This window comes from Eulemur rufifrons, chromosome 7, assembly GCF_041146395.1.
Source record: "Eulemur rufifrons isolate Redbay chromosome 7, OSU_ERuf_1, whole genome shotgun sequence".
In the NCBI taxonomy this organism is placed as follows: domain Eukaryota; kingdom Metazoa; phylum Chordata; class Mammalia; order Primates; family Lemuridae; genus Eulemur; species Eulemur rufifrons.
Genome location: NC_090989.1, coordinates 159,645,531 through 159,672,501, shown reverse-complemented (window position 1 = coordinate 159,672,501; position 26,971 = coordinate 159,645,531). Strand labels below are relative to the sequence as shown.

Genomic DNA, 26,971 nt, shown 5'->3' with positions numbered 1-26,971 from the left:
TTTCCCTTATTTGCAAAATGGGAGGTAATAGTACCTGACTCATAAGGTTGTGTCAATATTTCTAAAATAATGCCTGGTGAATAGGAAGTGCAGATGGATACATACATACATAATTAGATATATGCACACATAGGTAGATGGATAGACGGATGGAATATAAAAGCTTTTTAGTTAGGACTGATAGGAATTCCTGGTAGATTTGCTTGTATTTCTCGAGCATTTTACTTGACCAAGTTTTAATCTTCCCAGCAACTTAATGAGGGAGGCTCTATTATTTTGTATTCTTAGAGAGTAAGAATCAGAGAAGACAGAGGACTGACTTGCCCGAGGACATAGGGTGAATTGTGGCAAAGCAGGATTCCAATGCATGTCTTTCTGATTCCAGAGTCCCGAGATCTTAGCTCCTGAACTGAGACAAGATCCCCTAGAAAAAGTCATGTAAGGAGTCATTCCTCCAGAGACCCTACTGCCTAGTGTTCTTAAAGCCCAGCAATGTAAATTATGCTGGACTCACTTCTGTTTGTTCATCTACTCACTCATTCACTCATTCATTCATTCAACAATTATTACAGAGTGTCTTCCTCGTACCAGGTACTCTTTCAATTTTGGGGGTGTTCCTAACTCCTTATGATCTACCTTGACTTGTGTTTTCTGGGTGCTTTCATGCATCTCTTTAGCAAAAATTTACTGAGTACTGCTTATGTAGACCAGGCACAGTACTAGATATTGGTTACTTGCCCACAAAAGAGGGACATTACTCATCTTTGCACTATCTGCCTAGCAGATAGTGGACAATAAGGATTCTCTTGATTAAATGGATAGATGGACAGATGGACAATTAGTGGACACTCAGGAAAAAATAGTGACAGGGTGATGAAATGGGAAGACTACCTGCTAGAAATTTTGATACTTGTGTTTTAGTCCTAGTTTTGCCACTAATCTGGGACCCCTTAGCCTCTTGGAAACTTAGCTAGCTGACTAACCAATTTTCTTCCTTCTTTCTTCTCTTCCTTTCTTCCACAGAATTGTATTGAGGATCTTGGCTGTAAGTTGGTGCTAATTGGGAGGGAGATGATACTGGTCTAAATTATCTCCAGGAGTCTTACTAGCTCTACCTTTTGTGATATAATGATTGTTTAGATGAGTTACATCTTCTATGGAGTGGTCTTAAAGTTCTAGGTTAGGACTGCAATCACCTCAGGCTGCTAAAGATCGTATAGCATGGGGGCAGCGGGGCTGGATAATTAACCCCCGGGCAAGCTAGATGTCTGGGCCACCCCTTGGGCTTCCACTGAAACCACACTCAAGAGAATAGAGAGATGGGAATTTGGGTCAATACTCCTTCCCTGCTTATCTCCATCTCACCTGGTCTCCCGGGACCTGACAACCTTCCAGCAGTGGATTAAGACCAGAACCCCGCCCCCCCCATAAAAAATTGACTTGAACCTCACAGTCATCCATGCCCTGGGCCGCCTCCTTGCTTCTCTTCTCCAACCAGTTAATTCTGAGGTCCAGTATGACTGGGATGAGAAGCCGATGTTCTGTGGATCCACCAGTGGTTCTCGCCTCTTGCCAGCTCTGCAGGTTGGTATGTAAAGGGGGCACACAGCGAACATTTCCACTTTGGCTAAAGGATCAAGCCTTCCTCTGCTGGTGTGCATAGAGAGAGCCAGCTGTTTGGCAATCCCTCTAGCTTATCCACCCAATGGGAGTTCATTTAGAGAGTAACTCAGCACAGTATCAGGTGTGAGCAAGAGTTAGTGCAGACTCCAGGGTCAAGCATCCTTGGTTGCAATCCCAGTTCCTACATTTGCTAGCAAGGAGACCTGGGGCAAAGGACTTAATATCTCAAAGCTTCAGCTTCCGCATATGTCCCATAGGGGATAAGAGCACTGACCACGCAACATTATTGTGAAGGTCGTGTGAGATAATGTAAGTGGAACACCACACACAGTAGATACACAGTAAATGCAAGCACTTTTTATTGTCATTATTTTTGCTCTTTGTGGAATTCTCTCAGGAGCCAATAATGTGGATTCTGTATTTATAAAAATCCCCACATCTTTGTCCAGACACCTGTCAGGTGATGCTTGGTGGCTGGCCAAAAACGGTCCATTTGGTCACAGCATTCTGGAAAGAGCATTCCAATGACTTTTCCTACCTCTTAAATTTTCTGTCTTCTTTTCATATCTCTGCCAATAGCTCCTGACTCAACAACAGGAAGAAACCAAGTGAGAGTTTAGTTGAGCGTGTGCTGTAAAGATGGGCCATTTAATTGGCAGAGCTAGAGTTTTGGAGGGGGAGTTTGAACAACTGGCTAGTAACTTTCAGTGCCAGCACAGAGGCGTCATGCAACATTAGTTCTTTCCTCCTGGAAGGTCCACAGCCTCCTTCAAGGGCAATCTCTTGGATTTCACTGAATTGGCTGTTACGTTTGGAAACCAACTTGTGCATCTCGGTGTTTAGGGGAAAGCTATTGACTATCCCTTGCTCTTTTTCAGCCTTTCTCCCTTTTCCCAATATTTAGGAGCTTGGCCAAAACAAAGAGCCCATTGTGCCCCTGGTACAAGCACCAGAACTAAATTAAACATTCATTGAGTCTTAATTAATTGTATTAAGGCTAGGCAATTCCCATTGCTTGGAGGAAAAAAAAAGCCAAATACTTAATTTACTCGTGATGTGGTGTGTGTCCTCTAGTATTGAACTAAACCACCACGAGACAATCACTCACTTAACAGAAACTGGGGCCCCGGCCCAGGAACTAATTAGCCCCTCTTTCTCTATATATAGCTATCTTTACCACCAAGACCATCTGGAAGTTGTTACCTTCCAAATTCTTTCCATCTATTTTTTTTTCCAAACCGATCATTACTGCCATGATTCCTTCTCTCTTTCTTATTTTTATGTTATGTGACTTCCCACTCTTAGATTCTCCGGTGTTATCTAGATCACGGCCCAGCTGCCCTGAGTGTTTACTCTCTGTTTGATTTTCAAGTGCCACACCTATTTTTATGTACTTTTCCCAGTGGCAGGAAAAAAAAAAAATCTTTGTGTACAACCCAGAGGCGGAAGCAGGGATGATTGCCAAGGGGTTTGGGCCTACCCAGGTTGACTGTGTGCCCACCAGGGAGGCCCCTGAGCTCTGCGAAGCCCCTAGAGTAGTGTCTTTATGGTAGGCACATGTGGGGTCTTCTTGGGAGAACTTGGTTTCTTGCCCAACTCATTGAGCAAAAAGCACTGGTGTAATCTGCTCTTTCTTTGAAGAAAACTTGCCTTGATTGGGGTCTACTGTGCTTTGAAGGTCAGTATGGAAGTATAAAAACTGTCTTATCTGATGATATACCTTACGACAGTAGCCTCAAATATTTCATGAACCTTTACTAATCCAGAGTCTCACTCTGCCTCACAAGAGCTCCCCTAGTCTGGCTCTAGTATCTCTCTCCTCTTCCTATCATACCGTCTTGTGCTGGTTCACCAAATTCCTGGAACCCTGGCTGTTTCTCTGCCATTCCCCACCAATATGACTAGCTTATTGCCACCGCAGGACCTCTGAGCCTCCTGTCTCTTGTGCCTGGAACCCACCCTCCTCCATCTTTAGAAGGCTGGCTCCTTCTCATCATGCAGGGCTCAGCTTAGCTGCTGCCTCCTGAAGAGGCCTTCCCAGACCATCCCAAGGCCCTCCCCTGCCCTCCATGTCTTCTCTATCACATTCCCTGTTTTGTACTTTTGATAGCTCTTGTCACCATATGAATTATGTTATTTATTTGTTAACATGTCTGCCTGTCTTCAGTAGAATATCCGTCCATGAGAAGTACCTTATCTATATGGTTTATCACTGTGAGCTCAGCCCTTGGCAGAGTGCCTGGCTCTGCAGTTGGTTGTTTCAGGAAATACATTATCAGGAAATACATTATCAGGGAACAGCTAGTGGCTTTCTGGGTATGCAGGTAATTACATAACAAAGGTGTTTAGGTCATTTAGAATACAATTCAAAAGTAGCATGAGGCAGGGAATATTATAAGACAACTTGAATTACTCTGGTAAAATCACCGGGAAACCTCGAAATCATAAGCTAACTTTCCCTAACGTGTTCTCCAAGTCACCATAAGTTTCAGTGTGTTTAAGGTTCATTCTTTTTATTCCTGATGTTTTAGAATCCTTCTGGGGTAAGCCTCTCACCTTTCTTCCAATCCCAGGCATCAAAACAGAAGCAGCCTAATCCTTCTAGAGTTTACGGTGCAGTGACTTGTGATCGTCTCTGGGAGCTGCGGCCTCCCTGTCACCCCACTGCCCTGGCATCCCCCATGGTAGGGAGCTTCTCAGTATGTGTTGCTCGTTGGCTGCAAGTGAGCAGCGAGGCCCGGGGGACTGGAAGTGCAATGAATTCTTGTTTTATGGAGGGTGGTTCTTGTCTTCGAACCTGAAGACAGACTCCCTCCAGGCAGAGGGAGATTTCTTCAGGTCCCTGTACAGCAGTACATCTGCATCTTTTTCCTGTTGCTTCCATTTCTACTTCTTAGTCCCAAATGGTGAAATCCCTGGATAGCTAAGCTCCTGGTTCTGAACTCCATTTATATGAAAAAAATATCCCCATATAAAAAAGGCCCATCGTGTCCAGATTTCAGCAGGGCTAGCAGGACACTGTCTACAAAGTATCATGTGTCAGAGCCTTAAGTCCCAAGGAAGAATCCAGTGACATGGGAGTTCGAGTCCACAACCTGCTCTTCACGCATTTTGATTTCCCTTTCAGTGTCACATTGGTATCAACCAATTCATTTTGGGGAGGAGAGAAAATATTCTTAACAGCCAGGTTCCTGGCTTGGCTTTCCTCTGGAAGCCTGCAGCTTTTCATCTTCTCTTTTCCATCACCTTTTCATGGGCCTTTCCTACTGAGCCTTTGGGACTTGAATCCCAGGAAGAAGGGATTTAGGCCTCGATGGAACCCTGCCCCAGTCTGTGTTTTGGCTAATGATTGGTCTTCATGAAAATAGAGTAAACATAAAGAAGTAGAAGGAAGGAATTGTTTTTTAAGGCAAAGGCATAAGTCAATGAAATAGAAAATATCAACAATAATAAGAGGTAATCCACAAAAATAAAATCTGAATCTTTGAAAAGACTATATATTAACATATGCGCTGTTCACTGTGGTAAACACCACATGTGATTATTTAAATTTAAATTAGTTCAAATTCAACGAAGTTTTAAATTCAGTTTTTTAGTCACACTCGTCATAGTAGGAGCTCAGTAGCCACACTGAGCTAGTGGCTAGTGCCGTAGTATTGGACAGTGCAGGTCTATTTGTGTCGTACAATGAAGATAATTTCCATTGTCGCGGGAAGTTCTGTTGAACATCTCTTCTATAGTCTCATCTTTGTCCAGGTTAAACAAGAGAAAGGAAGTACAGAAAATACAAAATGCTTCATTAGGAATAAAACTAGAGATGTAACTACAGATGCAATAGCGACTTTTTAATAATAAAATGTATTATGAATAACTTTATGCCAATATATTTTAAAAATTAGATACAATGAGCAATTTCCTTTTAAAATTTCCAAAATTTACTCAAAATAAAATATAGAGCAAACCTGAATATATCAGTAACCACTGAAAGAACTGAATCAGTAACTAAAATATGACCCTCATCCCCTTTCTCCCACCCAAAATTGGCACCCAGTCCAGATGATTTTATAGTCAGATTCTACTGAAATTCTAAAGAACAGCTAATATCTTAATTAAAAGTGGAAGCAGCCAGAAAGTCTTTAGATTGAGGATGTCAGTCCTGCCTTTGTCCCTTTCATTACCTGTGACACATGGCATGACACTTTTCCTCTTGGTGTTTCTACCAAGACAGGTGAAACTGAAAGGGTTTCAGGGGCTTGGGCAGCTCCCATGGTTCCATGACTTTAAGACATTTTTCTTCTCACTGTTCTTGTCTAGACAATTTATAGCTTTCAGGTATTAAAGTGACAACATTCGGTCACCCATAGGGCCAGTCTAATCTGCTCTGTCATAAGATGATTGTTAAATAGACCCAGAGAAGAAAGAAATTTCTAAAGAAACAGTTAACCCAACAGTGTTATGGAACTGAAGCCAAGTTCCAATGTGTTCCTATCTCATTCAAGGAGGATTTCTCCACTGAAAATAATTTCCTCATAACCCTGCATAACAACACTGTCCAGTGGGACAGAGGCTGTGTTTTTTTTTTTTTATCTTACATTAATAGCAATAGCTAATATTTATAGAATGATTCCCACATGCCAGGTGTAGTCCTAAAGACTTTCTATGCACTAACCCATTTGACCTGTATATCCTATGAGGGTGGGTAGATATTGGTTCCATTTTAAAGGCTGGAACTGAGACTCAGAGATGTCACTTGCCTAGGGTCATGTGGTTTTTAACGTGTTGAACAGAATTCCAGGCCAGAGGAGACCTACAACTGTGCTCTTATGTATGGACAGCAAGTTATGAGTGTTGTGGAGTTTCTGTGGTGGCTAAAGGCATTTCTCCTTGGGTTTTATTTCTCTGCTGAGCAGTAGCAATTCTCCTGTACCATGCATCTGTTAGAGGTTACTTTTTCCATGTCACCTTATCCAAAGGATTGGTGAGAAGCCATGTATTTCCTTCTGTAATAAAAGCAATCACTGGCTTGGGCTTTATTCAGTAAGGAAGCAGGACTGGCTAGTAAAAGCTCATTTATGTTGTAATATTAATCAGTTGCATGTGTAAAGGATGAAAAAAAATGATAATTGCCCAGGCATAGGGTCTAGGTTGACTGGAAGGTCCTCAGCACATATGCTTTAGAATACTTGGGGAAGTTACTCCCTCATTTCTCTCCCGCTGGTTTCTTGAAGGGTCAGAAGTCCTTACATGGTGACCACCAGGGCTGATCACTAGTGCCGATCAGCAATGAGTCATTTGCCTGACCACTTTTGACGTTGTGGCTTTTCTCAAAACTTTGTTTCCAAATACCTTGAGCTTAACAGGGAGGCAAAGCCTGGCACATCAAGGATAGCTCTGCAAGGGTGAAAAAGGCATGCTAAGGAGGAATTTCCCTGTGCTACCCACTTCCTTACTTCCAGACTTACTATGTCAAACATGACTCACCTCTGCAAATGTATTGTGCAAGATGAACTTTGGGAAACTTAGGTAGCTGAGAAACATTTTTTAGGAGTTAAAACAGAAGTACATTCAGTTTAGATTCTTTGGAACACACCTACCTGAGATAATACGATACTTCTTTAAAGGTTTTCTGAACCTACCACAAAGCTCCTGTAGAAAAGCAGACATACCTTTCAGTCCCCTGGAGTTAACACAGGGGCTTAAAGGGATAATACACCCTGGATTTCGCTTTGGTTGAAGTCTTTGTGTTGCTGACGGGGCTTAAAATGGGCAGGTAATCACTAGTACAGTGTGTCATCTTTTTTCTTCCCTCTTCTTATGAAATAAAGTGCAAAGTACTTACCTTTTTTTTTTTTTTTTTGAAACTTAAGCTGTTTCTTTTAAATGAAACAAAGTTATTAACCATTCTTTTGATATATTTGGAAAGACTTGGTTTCCATGGAGAGATGGAAATGGGTTGGGTATGTAATAAAAGGAAAACAATAAACAGGTCTCCATTTACATCTATGAGGCATTAAATAGCTGAGATTAAACATTAATGAGGTCTCTGCAAGAGGGAGTCAGGGACTAAGCAAGACTGTGTCTCAGTCAGTGGCTTTGGGACAGGGTACAGAACCTCAGTTTTCTGGCCTCTCATTTTTTCTTCCTTCTTCTTTATCATACCAGCACTACAGAAATGGTTACCAGTTTTTGACCACTTTGGCGATGAGCCTGACCTTGTGCTAACTGCTCTTGACCATGTGAAGTAGGCTCTCTGATCTCATTTTGCAAAGGAAGAGGTTGGTTTACACTGAATCAGTGCCCTCCAGCAAGACTGCTGCGTGGCTGAGCTGGGCCACAGACCCATGCTGGCAGACTGCAGACCCCGAGCGTTTAGACCTTGTGTCTAGTCACTGGCCAGGGCCAGCGAGTTCCTCCCACCAAGCGCCTCTCCCGTCCACCACTTCCTGTCTGTCCTCTCAGCACCAGTCTGGCGTTAGCCGTATCACCTCACCCCTGAGGCGGCCTCTTGGTGGTTTCCCTGACTCAGAACTTTCCCAGCCCATCCAACCTGCTGCCTCAGCCAGGTTCACCTTCCTGAAACACCACTTTCTCTGTGCCCCTCCCTTGATGACAGATGGCCCGTTCCTCCCTATTTCCAACCACATCAGGCTCAACTGCCTCTGCCTGGTCCTCAAATTCCTCCCAAATGAGTCCCCTTGAGCAGTTTTTATGAATTTTCCACTACTCCCGGATAATGGGGTATTTTTTTCCTCTTCTAAAAATATAGTGTTCATTCCTTTTTCCATGTCTTTGTGATTATTGTTTGCCATTATCTGAAATCCCCTATTATCTGCCTAAAGCCTACCTGTTAGATTCAGCCTAGATATGCTCCTTTAGGAAGCCTCCTCTAAAATTTTGAAAATGTCATTATCTCCCACTCTGTTGACCTCCTGACGAGGTTAGGGTCCTAACCCAATTCTCCTCAGAACTCCCCTCTCTCCACCACCACAGTTTCCCTGATGGTGATCTTATCTCCAGCTAGACTGGATATTCCTTAAGACAAAGCAATGGTCTTTGCTTCAGTTGCTCTCTCTGTGCTTAGCAGAGGACTAGAAAATAATCATTGCACCCAGTATTTATTGAGCACCTCATATGTGCCAGGCACTGTTTACATGTATTAATTCTTATAATCTTTACAATAATCCTCCAAGGTAGAGACTGCTATGAGCTACGTCTTCAGGTGAGAAAACTGAGGGACTGAAAGCCTAGGTGACTTACCCCAGTGGTGAAACTGAAATGCAAACCAGGCCACGGAGCCTGTGTCTCCCCCTGCACTATGCTGCTTTGCACCTTCCTCGGGTCATACACAGGTAAGTACACACCTGGGCACGGAGGACAAATGAGAGGACGTAAATTCTTTATCTGGAATTTTGCTTAGCTGATAAAGCTCATCGGTTCCCAGATTTCTGCTAGAAATGGGTTCTCAGCTCCTCCCGAGTCGCCCAGCAGCTGGGGAATTGTGTATTGAATCAGAATATTCTGTTTTAGAAAAGCTTTCTGAGTTTGAATGTGCACTCTCCAAGCCCTACTCAGATGTAACTCAAGCCCTCACTCCTCCCCTCTCCAGTAACATGAGCCTCTTCTATTTGGTATTAGATGCCTTAATCCTTTCTGGAACAAGGTAGAGTATAAACAAACAAAGTGGAATATTTAACATTTTTAACAACAGCAAAAACTTTCATAGGACTCTTGAAAATGAACAAGTGTTTGACTGTTTTGACTGTTTGACAGTTCTGAGGAATTTGTGACTGCCTGGGCCAGCACTGTCACTTGGCACTGCCCACATACCCTAGCCCTCCTCAAACCCATGCCTATGCTCTTGCTCTTCCTTCTGGAAATACTCTTCTCCCCCACTTGGCCTAGCTGTCTCCTCACATTTTCTAAGGCTGAGACTAGGAATTCTTTTTCCCAGGGAATCTTCCCTGACCACCTCTCTTCCCCTCCAAAAGTGGAAATGCCACTTTTCAGTGCTGCCAGAATTTGCTGTGCATGACTCTCTTGCTGCCTGTTAACACTTTGCATTAAAATTATTAATGTGGCTTTGTCTTTAGCCAGCCAGGGACTTTATCTCTGTGTCCCTGGCCTAGCACCATCCCTAGAATATATGGGTACCCAGGGGCCTTCTTGAAAGAAGGAACAGCAGGAGGGGAATGATAGCAGATAAGTGATATTCCACAAGGGAAAAGGAGAAGCTATAACTTGGCTGTATGAAATTTCCAAATATATTCCATTCTTCTTTTGCGTCACCCTATTCTGCTTTTCATGAGGGAGTATCTGCCCATGGGAAAAGTAAAACCCACTTGTCTTTAGGGACATGCTATGCATGTGGAAGTCTGGCATTCCCAGCTGGGTGTTCGGCAGCCTACCACTTGGGTGTTTTATAGCAGTGTCTCAGGAGGTGTTATCTCCCTCTTAGGGGGAGGGGGCTCTTAGGTCTTTGGAAGAGAAAAGGTGATCAAAGAAGCCAACTCTAGGGGAGGTTTTTAGAGTCAAATCGTGGTTTTTATGGATAAGAAAGGGGACAGAATGGACATGGGGTATGGGTGATGCTAATACGGGGAAAGTGCTTCAAGAGCCTCCTGGCCCTTTTCACATGGCACCCATCTTTCATATCCCTGTAAGATAAAATCACCGTAAAGGTCATAAACCACTGTCAGAGTATTTGACAAGCCCCATAGGTAGTTGTTCCGAGCCAGTAAAAGCATCTTAATTGACCTAAATGACAACAGTTATGTTATAAATATCTAGAATTTATGACCTGAGAAGGCATAATCACATCTTCCATCAGTTAAGTTTGCATAGGAGAAGCCTGAGGATTTAAGATAGGGCTGCGAGTTGGGGAAAATCTGATTAGCCTTAACTTTATGACGAACACAGAGCTAAGTGAATCGGAGTGCTTTCAAGTCCCTGATCCCTGGGAGTTAAAGGCAGTGGTGTTTCAGAATTGGTAAAAGCCACCCAGTCCCCTCTGTGCAGCTGTCATTTTATTGGCCTTGTAAAGTCTCACGTATACTGTGACAAATCCAAGACCATATACCTGTGAAGAAGAGATGTTTTAGATTATGGGGTGCGGAGGAAGCAGACGGTGGGGTTAGAGGGTGAAAGCGTATGTGTTTATGCCAAGCCTTCTTTGGAATGTGCGGAGTCATTGTGAAAAGCAAGTTGACGCTGCTCCGGAGAGCAGCCGGATGAAACGCCTCGTTCTCTACGGGGCTTGAGTAGGTGAAATTCAAAGCAGAGTTTAAAAATGAATTTCTGCATCTAAGAACTCCACATGTCTTTCAGGTTAGTTGAAAATTAAATTTGGATTTTAAAAACATGATTTACTTCCAGAATTTTTAGTGTGTGGGGGGCTGGCATCATTATCAAGCCTTAACACTACAAGTAAAGCAAAAATCATAACAAAGCCAACCCATGAAAAGATGTGTGTTTTAAAAGCGACACATTATAGAGATAAATTCTATGTCATTGATCAACCAGGTGATTGCCCGGGTACTCACTGATCAATGGAGTGGAGTCATCTTCAAGGTAAAAGGCAAACAGCCAACTTAATCCCAATTTGCAGAGCTTCAAAGGTGAACAGTCATTTTGCAGGGCAATGAAGAGCTCAGGTTATCTATTTAATGCCAAAGTCTGTGAAGTCAGTGAAATTTCTTTAATGAATTTGAGAGCAATCCTTCAAAGAAACCTCCAATTGAAACCCGTAGAGAGGCCAGCTGTCTTTGAACTCAAGAGATGAAGTTTATCCTAGATTAACCTGATCTTTCAGTGTACTCTGTCTTGAAATCTAGGGACAGAGTTCTGAATTTTGAGAGAAGCATTATAGTGCCTTGGCAGGCATACCTAAAACACTGATGTATTTATTACAGCACATAGGAACACTTTTAACTTCCCATACCACCGTTTGTTGGTAAGGAGGTCTACCAACCAAAGGGTTCATTTTACGCATGAAATCCTTACACATATCTTTGTTTTAACAGTTTCTAAGGGTCCCAAGGTATATCTTCAATTTGTTATTTCTCAGTAGGTCTACAAGAAAACTTCAATTTTGGTTTTATTTTATCATACTTTTCACTGTACTTCTATACCCTTAAACCTTGCATCTTCCAAATCTGGAACTTTATGCCTTATATTGTGGGAGAAATAGGAAATCTGGAACTGATTGTGAAATTATGAAGCAGGGAGATGCAGAAATGTGTGGGGATCAGTGTACAAATGCATAAGCCCTGATGGGCACAAAGCCTGGTGTGAAGGACACATCATTTTGAGTTTGAACCCTGCTTTTACATTTCAGCATAATGCAACCTAGCATTTTCTTTGGGTAGTGCTTGGGGAGCTTTTGGTGTTAACAGAATTCTTTTCTAAAGAGATCCCTTTGGATTCCTTCAGAATTTGTCCAGTTTCCAGGTTCCAATAGGAAAAACATGGATAAGATTTTAATAGAAAAATAGTGCTCCAGATTTTTCAGTTGGCAAGCACCCTACTCTAGAGTTGTTCTTGTTTTATTAGGTAGAACAGGTTAGCTTAATAGAGGAGCTCTCGGCATCTGTACCCTGATTTAAGAGACAAGAGAAACATGGGCTCCTTGGGAAAGTCACCTGCTGGGGTTTTGAGCCCACTTGTGGTTTTACCATTCCATTCTCATCTCACTGGAGAATACACTTGAACAACAGTTATATGTGCTGGTAAGTCAAGACCAAATCCTTTAGTGTTCTTTGCTCATGTCTTCTCAAGAAAGGGAAGCTGAATCTTTCCATAACATTACTTCAGATGACTCTTTTCCTGTTGATCAGAAGCGTGATGGTGGCAGTGGAATGTTTTATTTTTTTGCTTTAGAGTTTTAACTAATTTCTAAAGGCAATGCATTTTTGTCATTAAAATTTTCAAATAATTCAAAAGTCTTTGCAAAAGAAAATAAAAATCCCCTATAATTCACCATCCAAAAATACTAACATTTTGGTGAACTAGGTATCTTTCTAGTTTTTCTATATATAGTTTCTAGAAAAAGGTTATATTATAAATGTTTTATAATTTGCTTTTTGAACTTAACATTGTATGTTGAACACCTTCCCACATTAATAAATATATACCTATAGCATCACTTTTATAGTTGTAGAGTATAGAATTTTACATTATTTAGCCAGTTCTTAATGATGAACATTTAGTTGTCTTTATTCCCTGTTATAATGCTAAAATTCCTCATGCTTAACCTTTATTCACTTATCCAATAATTTCTTTAGAATAAATTCCTAAAAGGGAAATCACACACTGATATTGATAAGGATTATGAAATGGCCTCCCAGGGAGGTTATGCCCACTCACCCTACTTTCACATCTTGAATGGCACTGCCTCTCTGTGCCTACCCCCAAGTCTCTTTGTTTGGTTTTGCTTTGCTTTGCTTTGCTTTTGTAATTTAATTCAAAAAAGTTCAGAGCTCTCAGAATTTTTCTTCTGGGTGGCAGGGTGCAAACCAACAAAAACAACCAACATGCTTAATTTGAAAGTCAGTTCGGAGAGAAATGAAAAATATCCTTGGAGAAGTAAACACAATTCTCATGACTTTCCATGTGATCACACTCCATTTTCTCCATCACCAGGACGGATGTAATTTCTCTCCTGTCAATGCTGTCTTCTGACTTAATTTTCAGAGGTTTCAGGATGGGTTGCCTTTCCCGGTTTGCTTGTGAGAACAGTTTTCTTTATTGTAGGTGACGATTTGTAGGTCCTGGTCAATAAAAGGGAAGTGGCCAATGCTAGAAGTGGGCAAGTGGCCCCGCTTCCCTCACTCTAGACCTTACAAACACCTAAAACAGAACTCGGTTAACAGGTTAATTTTTGCTTGTCATACGTTTTGAATCTGGGACTTCTTGGCCATTTGAGGGGTCCAAAGTTCCAGGGCCTTTTATCCTTTTATTGGTGAACTCACTGAAGTGCAGGCAGACAGAAAATGTTCAAGTGGCAGGCAGATAAACTTGTTAAATCCCTGGGAGTCTTTCCTTCCTTGCTCTGGGAGTTTATCATCTTGGCGGAGTTAAAAGGCAATTAGGCCTGCAGGTCTTTGCTGGCTTGTTTATTGGCATTTTACACATGGGTGTTGAAGAGACGGGGTGGTATTAAACATTCCAATCCCTCTGGCCAGAGGGGAATGAGACCTCAGCCCAACTCTGGAAGTCTCCTTGAGACAGCCTTGCCAAAATACTGGAGGAAAATCGTTTAAATATAGTACCTGTGCCCCACCATACTCATTGTTGGTGGAAAATTGCAATTGGCTAGCTCCATGCTGTGTTCCATTTCCTGGGAAATGGTTTTATGGAAGGGCGTTTGATGGAAAAGTTCATTCCTTCTGTAATTGTTAGCTGCCCCCATGGTGTGAGTTAAGGTAGAGGCACACTGGAAATATTTCTTGCCCCAAATCTCTAGGGCGAGCCCACTCATGAGAAGGGAAGTGGGTGGGGGGCAGATTTGCACTAAGTCCCCTGGTCCCTCTGGGTTGTGAGTCTCCCCAGACAAGCTGGTCCTGGGCAACCTCTGTGAAGGAGCGAGATCTCGGGGTTCTGCGGCACTCTGCCTTTTCTCACACCCACCTCCATCCACTCAAAGCCTTAGGCTGCCCTCCTGGGATGAAGGTGTAGGGTTAGACTAACACCTAACTCCTTCACACAGCTCCTCCTTGCTCACTGCCCACCAAAACTTTGTGAGGGTGTTTTGTTTTGTTTTGTTTTGTTTTGTTTTTTGAGTCAGCTTTGGACATTCATCTAGATGGAACTGATGAGAATTTCCAGGGCTCAATTTGCTAGACTTAGGAGTCAGACACTCCTGGGTTCGACTTCTGGCTCTATGTCTAATTTGTGGCTCAAATTCCCTCTCTAATCTTAGTTTTTTTCCATTTGTAAAATAGGGACAAAGATAGTCCCGACCATGCTAGTTTGTTGAGAGTCTAAATGAAATAATCCATGGAAAGACACATTTTTTAAAAAGCACAATAATGGTAACCATTATTATTAAAATGTGCTTCATTTGTCCAACACACTTACATGTTTATAGTATATGTATGTATGTCTATAAATACACACAGTCAAGTGATGATATTTTTTTGACAAAACTTAGCTATTTTTATTTGACCAATCTAGGGTGCTACTGAAATATAAAAACCTATCTGTATAGAATGAGGAAATCCTTGCTCCTGTCCAAAATACCTGGAATGTAAAAAATTTTCCATTTCCACAACTGACTATTGTGCTCAGCAGTTAATGAAGTCCCTTCCTAAGTGGCCACTACTTATCCAAATCTGTGTTTCTTAAGAGTTAGGCACCCTGCCTTAATTTTCTCAACTAAAGAAAACACAGGAGGTAACTGCAGCCGTTATTCCCAATCTGACCTTCCATGTTGTGAAACAGTTTGCCATAGCGTCTTGCCAGCGTGTCTGCACAAGGACTTCCTCTAGCCGAGTAATGTGGTTCTGATTAAGGACATCCTATGAGACTCAGGAGGATGGCCGGGGAAGGAAACCAGCCTGAGATGAGAGTGAATTTCCATCCTCCCGTCAGATGTATGATCCTGAAGACCAGAAGGTATATGGAGTTTATCGTTAGGAAGACTCAGAAAGAGAATTAAAGCAAATGGCTGACAAATTGGCTGTCTTTTATGCAAAGTTGACAAGCAAGCCGCTTCTTACCCAAAAGAGGATATGCAGGGCCCTCAGGCCAAATGGCTCGGCAGGCAGTCTGCAGGCTTTTTGAAGTCCCTGCTTGCATGCCACTGCTTTTAACAACAAGGCCTCTGCTGAATTGCCTAACAAAGACATGAAAACTTAATTTTTACCTAGAATGTCGTAGTTCCCACAATGAGAATTCCTTCCTCTCTTTAGCACATGCAATGTTGGGTGAAATACCTGTGTGTACAAATAGGGCATATTTTTTTCTCCCTACGGTTTTATGTATTGGGTTATAAACGCTAAATCTCTTTATTCCACTGATGCTAAGACCTTCCCCTGGGGCCCCCTAGACACTGGCTCACTCCTGTGAGAGTCAAGAGGTGACTCTGAGGAGCCATGGAAGATGCCATTTGCTGTCCCTGAACAGGGAGACCCCACATCCCTGGGGCAAGGAAGGAGAGTGGTGTGCGGCCGGAATGGAGTGTGGAGGGCTTGGAGTTTCTTTACCAAATATCTGAGAATCTACTAATAGGTGTAACTCTAATATGATTTTCTTGTTAATCTCTGTCAAACCATGAAATCTGATATGTTAACCATGACTAAGCCGTGAAATTTGTCAACTTTGTCTGTGATTTACACAAGCTCTGTTTTTTTTTTTTTTTAAAGTCTTGACACAAAGTGTGGAGCAGTACTTCCCAGCGTGCTTCCCCAGCAGGCCGCTAGTGTCCTATGACAACAAGTAAGAACAGAGTGTACGCATTTGTCAGGCTGTTCCAAGGACCCAGGACAGATAAGATAAAACGAAAAAACTAAATAATATATTTTCCTTTGAGGTGATAGCTATGAACATGGTACATTTGCTTAAATGTCAGTATCACATAAACATTCAAAATAGTTCATATCCTTGGACATGATAATAAACTTCCTAAAGTGCTAGATTATTTGTTTTTGAGAGAAAATGAATTAATAAAACCTGTTTTTTCTTTTTAGTTTGTATAATTAATCTCTTCAACATAGTATGAGTGTAGGCTCTGTGACTTGAAATCTTTGCAGTTGGCTAGATGGATTAATTTGTATAAGTCACTTAGCTTTTTTCCCCCTCAGTTTTTAGTTTTTTTCTTCTGAAAAAATGGAAATAATACTGGGACCTACTTTGTAGATGGCTCTAAGGTACAAAAGAGATACCATCTCTAAAGCTCAGAGCTGGCCACACGTACACTTTCTCCATTTGGGCTACTAGTTTTGATGGCATAACAGTATATAATGATATAATGGATCACTGGGTATCTTTGGTACCCAAAGGAAAACTTATTAACTTAAATTCATATAATCCAGAAAAATGTTTTTTATCAGAGGGAAAGTGGGCAGCTTTTGGCAAAGCACTGCCATATCTGTAGACAGTTTCCCACGTGAAGGAAAGAGAACAACTGAAAGCAGAAAAGAAATGTTGCAGGACTGGAGAGTGGTCAGGGTTAGGATGTCTTTCCTATCTGAGCCAAATGCCTTTTTTCCTTGAACTAAAATAAAAAGAATGTCCAGATCTTCCCCAACTGTTTCCTGGCCCCTCTACTCTGTAGAATCTAGAATCAGATAATCAGAAGGCTTAGAACTCAGAGTATTTTGGCGATTTCAGTCACCATGCAGTCTAGTGGTTTTTAAAACTTTTTTTTTTTTTAAATACAAAATTGTGTGCAGTGCTTCAGGACCTGAAGGAGCCCTTCCCAGATTCCTTCCCACTAGATCTGTAAGACATAACCTGGGAAAATGGAGTCAGGCTGATCTGTTCATCTTACTGACAATGAAACTCGAGTCTGTAGAGTTCAGGCAAATTTCCCCAGGACTTACCACTGATGACCAAGGGTCACCTGGCCATGTGTTCTTGCCTTACCCAGTTCCTTTGCCATTATCCCGACTTCTTCCCTCCCCACACAAACAGGAGGAAAAGAAAAGCAAGGCATAAGACTTCAGGATGGCTTTAACTTGCCCAGGCTCTTGGACCATTGAATGGTCCACGAACAATGTCATGGAATTTTTGAAACCTTTCCCCCATCAAAAACAATTGTCTGCAAAATGTTGTGTGTTTACATGTGTTTTCCCATGGAGAAGGTCTATAACTTTAATCAGATTCTCTCAAAGGAGTTTATGGCCCTCAAAAGGTTTAAGAATGATTTCCCTATAATTTGTGCCCCTAAAAGTCACATGTCCAGTTCTGATTGTGAGTTGCAAGGTTAACAATTACATCGACTTTAGCCTTTCAGGGAAAATGTAGCATATGATCCTATGAGTACCTGAGGTCCCAGCCTTGCTTGTAAAACAGAAATTGGGTTGTGAATTCTTCAGGTTGTCTCTGCAGCTTTAGTTCTTGGCTGAAATTCTAACTGGAACTAGGTTCTAACCATCTTAGAACCTAGGTGGTTCAAAATTAATAAAATAATTCATGTTTATTTACAATGTTCCCAAAAAGTACATTTATTTCTAGATAAGAACATTCATTTATTATTTGCTTAATTCTGCTTTGTTCTGGATTAGGGTTACCAAATTTAACAAATACAGGATATCCAGTTATATTTGAATTTCAGATAAATAGCGAATAATTTTTTAGTAGAATTCTTAGAAGGGGAAAATGGATCAGCCTTGCAGATGTAGAAAGAGCCTTCTTTCAACTCTAGAACTTTTGCTGCAAAGATTAAGGGAAGTTTACTGTAAACAGTCACAGAATCTTTGGGGGATGATGGAAATGTTCTAAAACTGGTTTGTGGTAATGGTTGCACAAGTCTATAAATTTACTCAAAATCGTCAAACTTTACACTTAAAATGAATTTAAAAAATTAAGGGATAGTTTTCTGCCAACTGTTGCTTAATTTTTTTATTCTGAATTTCAAACTAATCTGAGAATGACAATAAATCCACTCCTCAAAATAAAGCATATAAGCACATACACCAAATTTTGCATAAAATTTCTGGATATGCTGAATAAATATTTGCTAAATAAAGAAGAACATCTCTAGATGCAAACTCCTACCTTAACTGAAATTCCACACTGTTAAAGTACTTTCTTTGACGTTGGGAGTAAGGCTTAGCACTGGCAAAAGCAAAGGGTTGCTGTTTTGAGCAGTTCTTCTTCAATTGTTGACCACGAGGGTGGCCTCTTGTGACACCTGCCACCCCAATGAGACTGCTTCCCCTACCCCACTTTATACTGAAAGGACATGGAGAGGGCAGAACTTACCTTATGGTGTATGCAAAGCTTTGTTTTATATTTGCGTGTTTGTTTTAAGAAACAGCAGCACATGTTCTCACCTTGACTAACTTCTTTAGTACAAACAAAATGTTCACATGCCAGCATGTAGACTCAATGAGGAGGCACCTCCATCCAAACACAAGACTCACTATCTGGCTTTAGGGCCAGCAGGAACTGGGAAGTGGACTATTCTTCCCTTCTATGTCTGTTGGCATACCCAGGTATTCTTGGCCGGCACAGATGATTTCAGTAGATAGGTACTGGGGTGGGATGCTTAGTCACAGGAAGACTGTGTTCTGAAAAGCTCGTTTTTTATCAAGATTTGAGGACTAGCTCCTCTAGATTTAATTGCTAAACTCTAGAAGGGCCAGTTCTTTATACAGTTCCGAAGAGACACTGTGGACCTCTGCTAGAACCTCCAGACAAGTGATTCTGTTTTTCTGTTACTGTGTGTTCTAAACTCTTTACCAAAATAAAATAAACAATATACCTAAAAGAACAATGGGAGAAGAACCCAGGCTGCTCAGAGACAACTTTATTCTTGCTCCTTCTCCTTTTGAGACTGGGTGGCTGCCTAAGCAGTCAGATTTCTCTGGCGGAAAGGGAGAAGTGGGGGCAGTGGAAGATTTAGGGGCAGCACAGCACAGCTGTGACCTGCTCATAGCGGGAGGGGGAGGCTGCCTTGGAACCAGGAAGCAGTTGTGTCCCAACTCTGGTCATCTGAAGTCCCTAATATACCTCTCCATCCCCTGAGGCATTAGAACTTCTAGAGAGAGAAACTGCTAGAATCCAAATATTTTCACGTAGTTGAACCCCTAAGAAAGCCCAGTCTTCACATACAAACCAACCTGGTTCTCCTTACTGACTTGATGAGAATTCAGTACCTTGAGGTGCATAGAAGTCTGCGTCCTGAAGCAAAGCCTCATTGGAACCTCACTATTCTGGAATTCCTGGGCTAGTCTCAGGAAGCTACCTGTATGAAGATACAACTAATTAGCAGATGGAGAGGACAAACTAATTCAAAGCCCTTCTTTCCCACCTAACAGTGTATACATTAATTAATTCAATGATTCTATCTTATCCTCTCATTCAAATCAATCCTGAAGGAGAGACCTCTGCTAGCCCACTCATGGTAACTACTGGCATTTGAAAGCAAGTAAATACCTTTCCTTGAAAAATATTCTCTAAATCCATCAATTTTGCTTATTTTAAATGTCTTCTCCCACATTTGTTCAAATCAGTGCGGCTTTACCATTTTTAGCTTTTTTATTTTTCCCCCCCTAGAGTGAGTAAGTTCTAGTCCTTTGTTGGATGGATCATTTCTGTTGAGCCCAGCCTCTTCCACACTTTTGGCTTTTGGTTTTAAATCAAGGAAACCCAACAGTAATCTTAAGGTTTCATTTTCTTTCCTGTGGAAGTAAGGAGCCAAATGCCTACGTCAGATCTTATGTAGTGTAGACACCTTTGTTTCTAATTTTCTCCTCTATATCCTTTTCCTCTTACTGGTCTTTAGGTAGAACGATTTCTATTTGATACCTTCTTTCCCAACTCTGACTCTTAATGGGTCAGGTGACTTCCTCACCTGATAGATAGCAGTATCACTATCCTGGGTTTTTGTAAGTCAGTTCCCTTCAAGGGATATTTTACATGGCTCTTGTAAAGTTCTAAAAAGGGTGATGGCTCCCTCACTCTCACACCATAGTACTACAAGGAATTATGTTTTTAAAGATGCTGTGTGGAAAATCCAATAAATTCCTCAAATGTTCAATTAAAGCAATAGTTCTCAAGGTGGGGGTGATCTTGGTCCCCACCCCTAGACATTTGTCAGTGTCTGCAGACATATTTGGTTGTCCCAAATTGAGGAGAGGGGTGTTACTGGCATCTCGTGGGTAGAGGCCAGGGATGCTGCTCTATATCCTACAATGCACGAGGCAGTCCTGACAACAAAGAATTATCTGGCCCCAAACTTCAGTAGTGCCAAGGTTGAAAGAAAACCCTGCATTAGTGGAATTCTTGCTGGAGTTTTTTGGGTTTTGTTTGTTTGTTTGTTTTTATGTCTTCCTTGAAGGCCTGAGAAAAAATAAAAAAGAAAGAGAATGCTCCCTTTTGACGAGTACGAGCGTCCTGAGTTCTTGCATCCCACATGCATCCAGGAATTGCAGCGCACCAGGGTACCAGTGGGCAGGGCAAAGTGCAGGGTCGAGGCAGATCTTCATAGCTCCAACAGCTGTCTCCGCTCCAAGGATAGACAACTTCAACAAAAGCAGGGGACCCAAAAGCTACGAGGATGTTTAGTTTGTGATAAAAATCATTTTGCAGATTAAAGTGCTTCCTCCTGCCCATAAAATGGTATGTTCTTTAAATAACTCAAAAATTGGAGGCACTTTACTGTGTTGCGAACAGGAGGCAGGACTGCTGCTCCGGGCCTCGGTGCATTGATTCCATCCTGTAATCAAGCCTGCCCGAGCTGCAGGTGGCGGTGTTCTTCGTGTTTTCTCCGGTGTGCTTTTGATCTAACCCATGTTTTCAGTGTTCCTACTCTTGGCGGGAAGGGATGCAGGCGGCTGCTTCCGAGAACCAGTTTCTTTCTCTCTCTCTCTCCCTCTCCCTCCCTCTCTCCTTCTCTCTCTCCATAGCTCCTGGCTCCTCTCCACCTCACTCCTGTGGTGGTAGTAAGATGGCTGCTGGGCCGCCAGAGCGCCCTCCTCACACCAAGAGCTCATAGGAAGGGTTCTCAGATCCTCAGCAGAGTCGCAGTGTGTCTCATTGGCTTTGATTGGATCACGTGCTCATCCCTGAACCAATGCTGTGGCTAGGGGAATGCTAGGAGCTGATTGGCTGTGGCCCAAGTTATGGCACACCCCGGAGCTGGAGTGGAACCTCGTGTGGTGCACTGTGGGCAGAAAGTGGGGCAGATGTGTTGCCGCAAAGGGAAATTGGGATGAGATAGTCAAAATGGGGGAGTGGGTGGATGCCCAGTAGAATAAACACACACACACTCTCTCACTTTCTCACACAACTTGCTACTAAGAGGCTTGGGATTCTGCCGTGGAAGACTCAAATCCTTGCCTAGCATTGCCATTAGCTAGCTGCCTAACTTCAGATAACTTTATAATTCTCCCTGCCTCCTTTTTCTTGTCTGCAACATGGAAGGAATAATACTATTGGAGAGGCCTGAAAAATCAGGCCATTGTCTTGGGATATGAGAAGAATTGTGCAAACAGGTAGTGGTGGTGTTAGATACCAATGCATTCAGTTCAGCTTCTAGAGTCCGGAAGTATCTAGACCAGCTACGACCCACCCAGCTAGTCCATGCCAGGCTTCGGAAGCCAGTGTCTAAATTTATCCCAATCCCTATTGTTGCAAGTCAGTGTGGGAAATCTTCTGAGGTCAATGATTGAGGTAATTGGCTTGCTGTGTATCTTGAAAAAGTCTCTGTTAAATGACATAATTGGTTTTAATTACGTAATTACGGCACTTAAAGTGTGGGGGTGAAAGGTTACTATTATATTTAGAAGTGAGATCCCCAAATGAAGCAAGGGTGTTTAAGCCGACGTGTCTTCGAATTTCTCTTTATGTTTTCTCAGAGGGAAGCCAGAGTAGGCTGGCCTTGGCCCTGGTGATTTGGGGATGATTATCCCGCATGAGGTAGTGCCAAGGCTGCTCACCGCATCATAGGAAGCTTTGTCAAGAGATGGAAAGGGCTTCCGTAAAGACCTCTCCTCCAGCTGAAGTTAATGAGCAGTGGGAACTCAACTGTCAGCAATTGAATCTGATTGGGCAGGGTAATTATATGATCGCCTCTGGTGTTTGCACATGCACGGGGATATTTTTATTGTAAAAAAACCTAATTGCTTACTTACTTAGTGGAGGGAAAACCTAAACAAATTTGTGTTGTCATAGGTTAAGAAGACATCCTTTCTTTGTCTCTAAAATAGCTGCCTGCTCTGCTTCTTAGAAGTGGAAGGTTTTGTTCCTTTTTTATTTCAATCAGGGATGTTGTTTGCAGGACTTGAATTATATGATAATATTGAAACAGAAAGCTACTTTGGACTGTGTGTTTTTGGTAAATGACCACATACTTATTGCCGGTCTTAAACCGTTCCCTACAATGGTCTCTTTCATAACGCAAAGGCAGCTAGAACCCTGAGCAACACTCAAGTTACTGGGACTTTCACAGGCTTTTTGTTTGTTTATTTGGTTGGTTGGTTCGTTGGTTTTGCTTTTGTTTTTTTCCGCCATGTGGAGGCCCCTGACAAGATTGGCTTCATAAGCTCTCTGGTTTCTCTTAGTTGCATAAGACAAGTGGCAGGTATCTTATCTGAGATAGCATTTTTGACATCAAAAACAGGAAGGGTAAAAGGAATAAATGCTGCTTCTACAGTTTCCCAGGGACTTGGAAAAAAGGAAAGGGCAAAGTGGGCTCCTATGTCATGATATGAAATGAGGGTCCACCTTCTTGTCTGTTGCAACAACCTGATGAGGATGACCTCTCACTTCCCCTTGATGCTGGTGTGCAGAAAACAGGTCGCTGCAATTGGGTCTGTTCTGTAGCAGTTCAACTCCGTGTTATTGTTTTTTTCTCTTTTCTTATAGAAAAAAAAAAAACGTATTTTCTAAGTTCTTTCCTTTCCTGAGATCCCACTGGAAGAGGTTGAAATGCAGCTGGATTCTGGGCATTGGAGGAGCACAGGTCCTCCTGTGATAAAGGCTGCAGACTCCAAATCCGAGTGTTCCAGTTGGGTGTAGGATTACAGACTGGAGAATAGCTGCAAACAAAGGGCTTTCAGCTCTGTCCCAGGAATCTTGCATGTGCTCACCTACCCCAGTCATGACTGGCTAACTCCATGGGTCCTCCAGGCTCGGTGTTACATGTCATTTCTTCCAGGAAGCCTTCCCTGACCTCTCCACCTCCTCCCACCCCAAGTCTGGGTTGGCTGCCTTTGCTATGTGCTCCATGGTCCCCTCCAGGTTTCCTTACCCGCTGTCCGATGATTGCTCGTCTTATTGTCTTTCTCCTGAATAGCCCATATGCTCCATGAGGACAGGGCCTGTGTTCTGTTTGTGACTACTATCCCTCCAGAGCCTGGCACAGTGCTTAATGAGTGTATGCAGAATGACTGAATGTGGAAAGGAATGGTTGCTGGGTGTCCTAGGGAACTGTGGTGTGTGCTACCCTTGCTGTTAATACTGCTTTCTTGTTGCTTATAATTTTCATTGCCCCAGATGATCCAGCTCAGTCGGAGGCACGTAGGCACAGCCAAATCTCATGCTGTACATTGATCACCTGTCCAACCTTTGCCTAGAGTGGGAGCCCCCAGTTCCTTCAAGAGATCCAACTTTACCTGTCTGTAAAGAAGAAGAGGAGGAGGGAGACAGCAGGGAGGATCCGGTGGCAGTTTAACACCAGAGCAGGTCCTATGTTTACTTTTACCCTTTTGGAGGTGGGTAACTGCAAATGCCGTGGGGTGCTGGGTTTCAGAGAGACTCTGCATAATGACCTTGGATTGGGGGCTTTATATGTACTTTATTTTTTGCTAGAGTGTAGAGGTTGTTATTTTTGTACTTAATTCGTAGCCAGAGTGTTCCGTGATTCCTACCCATCATAGTGCAAGAATCCAAGTTTATCATCCACATGATGTACATTGCTGTGTAGGCCTCATGGTGGCCATACACAGTGTGGTTTGTATCTTGCTACCTGGACAGAGAAGAGGGTCGTTCATTGGTTGCTAATTAATGACTATTGCATTTATTACTTGCTTTTCAAGGCTTATGATTTTCAGTAGCCTTACTTGTTTTGAGTCTCCCCCCATTCTCCAACCCAGTCAACTTCTTAGACCCTGAGATCCTGAATAGATGAGATTTCGCTAGCCCTACGCAGTCCTGGGTATGCCAAACCAGCCTCTTCCCCAAGAAGAACATGAACCTATGATCTTGCAGGCCTCAGGCAAGACAGCTTCCTACTGAACCCTCAAACCCCAAGCTGTCCCTGAGTTTGAACTGTCTGTTGTTGATGGGTCTGCAATAATGACTTCTAGGTGGATGGACTTTTGCACGTGAAAACCACAGCCTCACCTGTGGTAGAACAGAATAAACCCGCAGAGACCACAGGGCATTGGCCATGTGCTTCTTGCATAGCCATGTGCTCTCAACTCTCCTAGGTCTGAAGTGTATTCTTCCTGTGTTGGTTCTGAGTCTCTATTGACTTAGCATTCTTGAGTTGCATTTCTGCTTTGGCATAATAAGTGCCTAAATTGGAATCTTTGGGGGTTCCTTCTAAGAAGAGAGTTTAAATCCACTTTGTTTTGTAGGAGATGTGTTCATCAACATTGTGCACTTTGAACCAAATAGCAATGGCCATGGTGAGCCTTATTCCTGAGTTCTCAGAAAGTTTTAGTTTAATTTTCAGTTTTGGAATAGCACCAAGGGATGCCTTACCACCACCTCATATCCTTTGTGGATCCAGGCAGGTAATAACTGCCTACACAAATAAATCACATACTTTTACCAAAAAAAAAAAATCTTTGAATGACATTTAATTTCTAATTAAACTCGGCAATGCAGTCTCTGAAGTGTCTCATCTTGTCTAATCACAACGATCTATTTCCTTCCAGAGTGCTTCTGCACGCAATGGGTTAGTCCTTTTGTTATCATCACATAATACAGTGAAGAGGATAATTTAAAAAAGAAAAATAAAAACGAGAATAAATGATTGCATTTTAGGTCAAACTCAAACCACTGATTATTTCTATTGTTTTGCTTTAAAAACATTTTCCCATCCCTTCACTGATTGATTTATTCAGCAAACAGATTTAAACATTGGTTCTCTAAGTACAGTGCCTGATTCAGCAACCCGAATCCTAGTATCACCTGGGAACTTCTTAAAAATGTAAATTCTCATACCTCACCCAGACCTACTGAATCATGTAGAATCCAGCAAGATGTATTTGAATGAGCCTGTGTGTGATTTATTCTGGTACACACAAGATTTTGAGAGCCACTGATTTAATTAACCGCGAGGACACGATATGGGGGTATTAAAAGGAGAGCAACTTCATGTAGTCCTGCCATCCAGGAGCTTAGGATCTCATCATAAGGCACAAATTCATCAGATAGTTTAGCAGAGTGATCTTTATAAATTGTAAATAGCATCATACACTCACTTCCTAACCGCCTCCAGGCAGTTGCCTTTGTACTTGTCATGAATATAAATGGTTGGCTGAGGCCCACAAGGGCTGGCATGCTGTGTCACCGGCCCACCTTCCCAGCCACATCACCTGCTGTTCTCTCCCTCCCCCAGTGCCCTGCCAGGTGGCACTGGCCTTTGAGATCTTGTGTGATGTCAGCAGGAATGTCCAGAAAAGGGAAGGCAGTAGAGAGAATTGTGAAGTTTAAAGAATAGGTTTGGACACTAAAGTATTTTTTTTCATATGATAAAACATTTCTAAATCACTGTCTCCACTGGTTAATATAATGATATATTGATATTTACATATACTGATATATGATATATTAATATCATTAGTGGCCTCATCTTGTAGCATAGCAAAGTCTGAAAGGATTTGGTGAGTCATTAAGGAAATATTAAAGTAGTTTAGTTTCATCTTAGTGTCGTGTATTTTTTATTAATTTCCCTTTCTGAAATTCGGCCTGGCAAGCACAGTAGGAACTGAATAAACATGGCTGGAGAGACCAGATGTGGAGTGTGAAATCCTCTGTGTTACACCAGAATATTGATGGAGCCAATAAATGATTCTTACTGTCTTCGTTGCGTTCTAGGAAAGATGGTGACCATATTGGTTGGGTTTTTTGTCTTTTCATAAAATTGTCTGTGAATGCCAATTTTGATCTTTGGGATATTAAATGTACTATGTGACTTGGGAACAAAGCAGCTGTTTGGATTTTTATGGAATGTGAAAGTATATCTCAGGATGCTCTTCACAGTGAGAAAGGGGGAAATACATATTTTAAATATGATTTGTTTAAAAAAAAATGAATTGGATTTGAGGCAAAGGTTTCCTAAAGATTTAGGATTTCTGGGTCCAAGAACAAGGTCGATGGTTTTTTGGTTTTGTGTCTTGTTTTTGTTTTGACTATCCCCAGTTCTACCTTTCACATTAACAGGCTATTATTTTATCAATATAGCACCTCTGGTTTTGGACTTTATTTGCTCATTAGGAAGCCCCCATTTGAAATCTTCTGCAGAGGAGAGAGGTTGTGGGATGGGGGAGGGGGAAGTGCCCAGTAGGGCCTCTGAGCTTCCTCTTAGCTTGTAAAGATCTTCCAGGGAAGAGGTGGAAAGTCTCCTCACTACCTTAAATTCGTCGGTACATGAGGGAGCCCTTCCTTTTGCTAAGAGAAGCTAATCTGCCCTTGTGGGTGGGGATAAGACAGACACTGAGCAGGCTTTGGC

At 42.1% G+C, this 26,971-nt stretch overlaps 1 protein-coding gene across 2 annotated transcripts in view; it reads left to right on the top strand.

The window, feature by feature from the left end:
* ERC2 (ELKS/RAB6-interacting/CAST family member 2) overlaps positions 1 to 26,971 on the top strand; it is an 887,395-nt gene that overhangs the window by 768,519 nt on the left and 91,905 nt on the right. The window contains exon 18 of one of the 2 annotated variants that reach the window (XR_011233902.1): positions 23,785 to 23,973. The exons of the other annotated variant lie outside the window; for it this stretch is intronic. The gene's annotated coding sequence lies outside the window, so the exon portion shown is untranslated. The remainder of the gene's footprint in view (positions 1 to 23,784; positions 23,974 to 26,971) is intronic. 2 annotated transcript variants of the gene reach the window in all.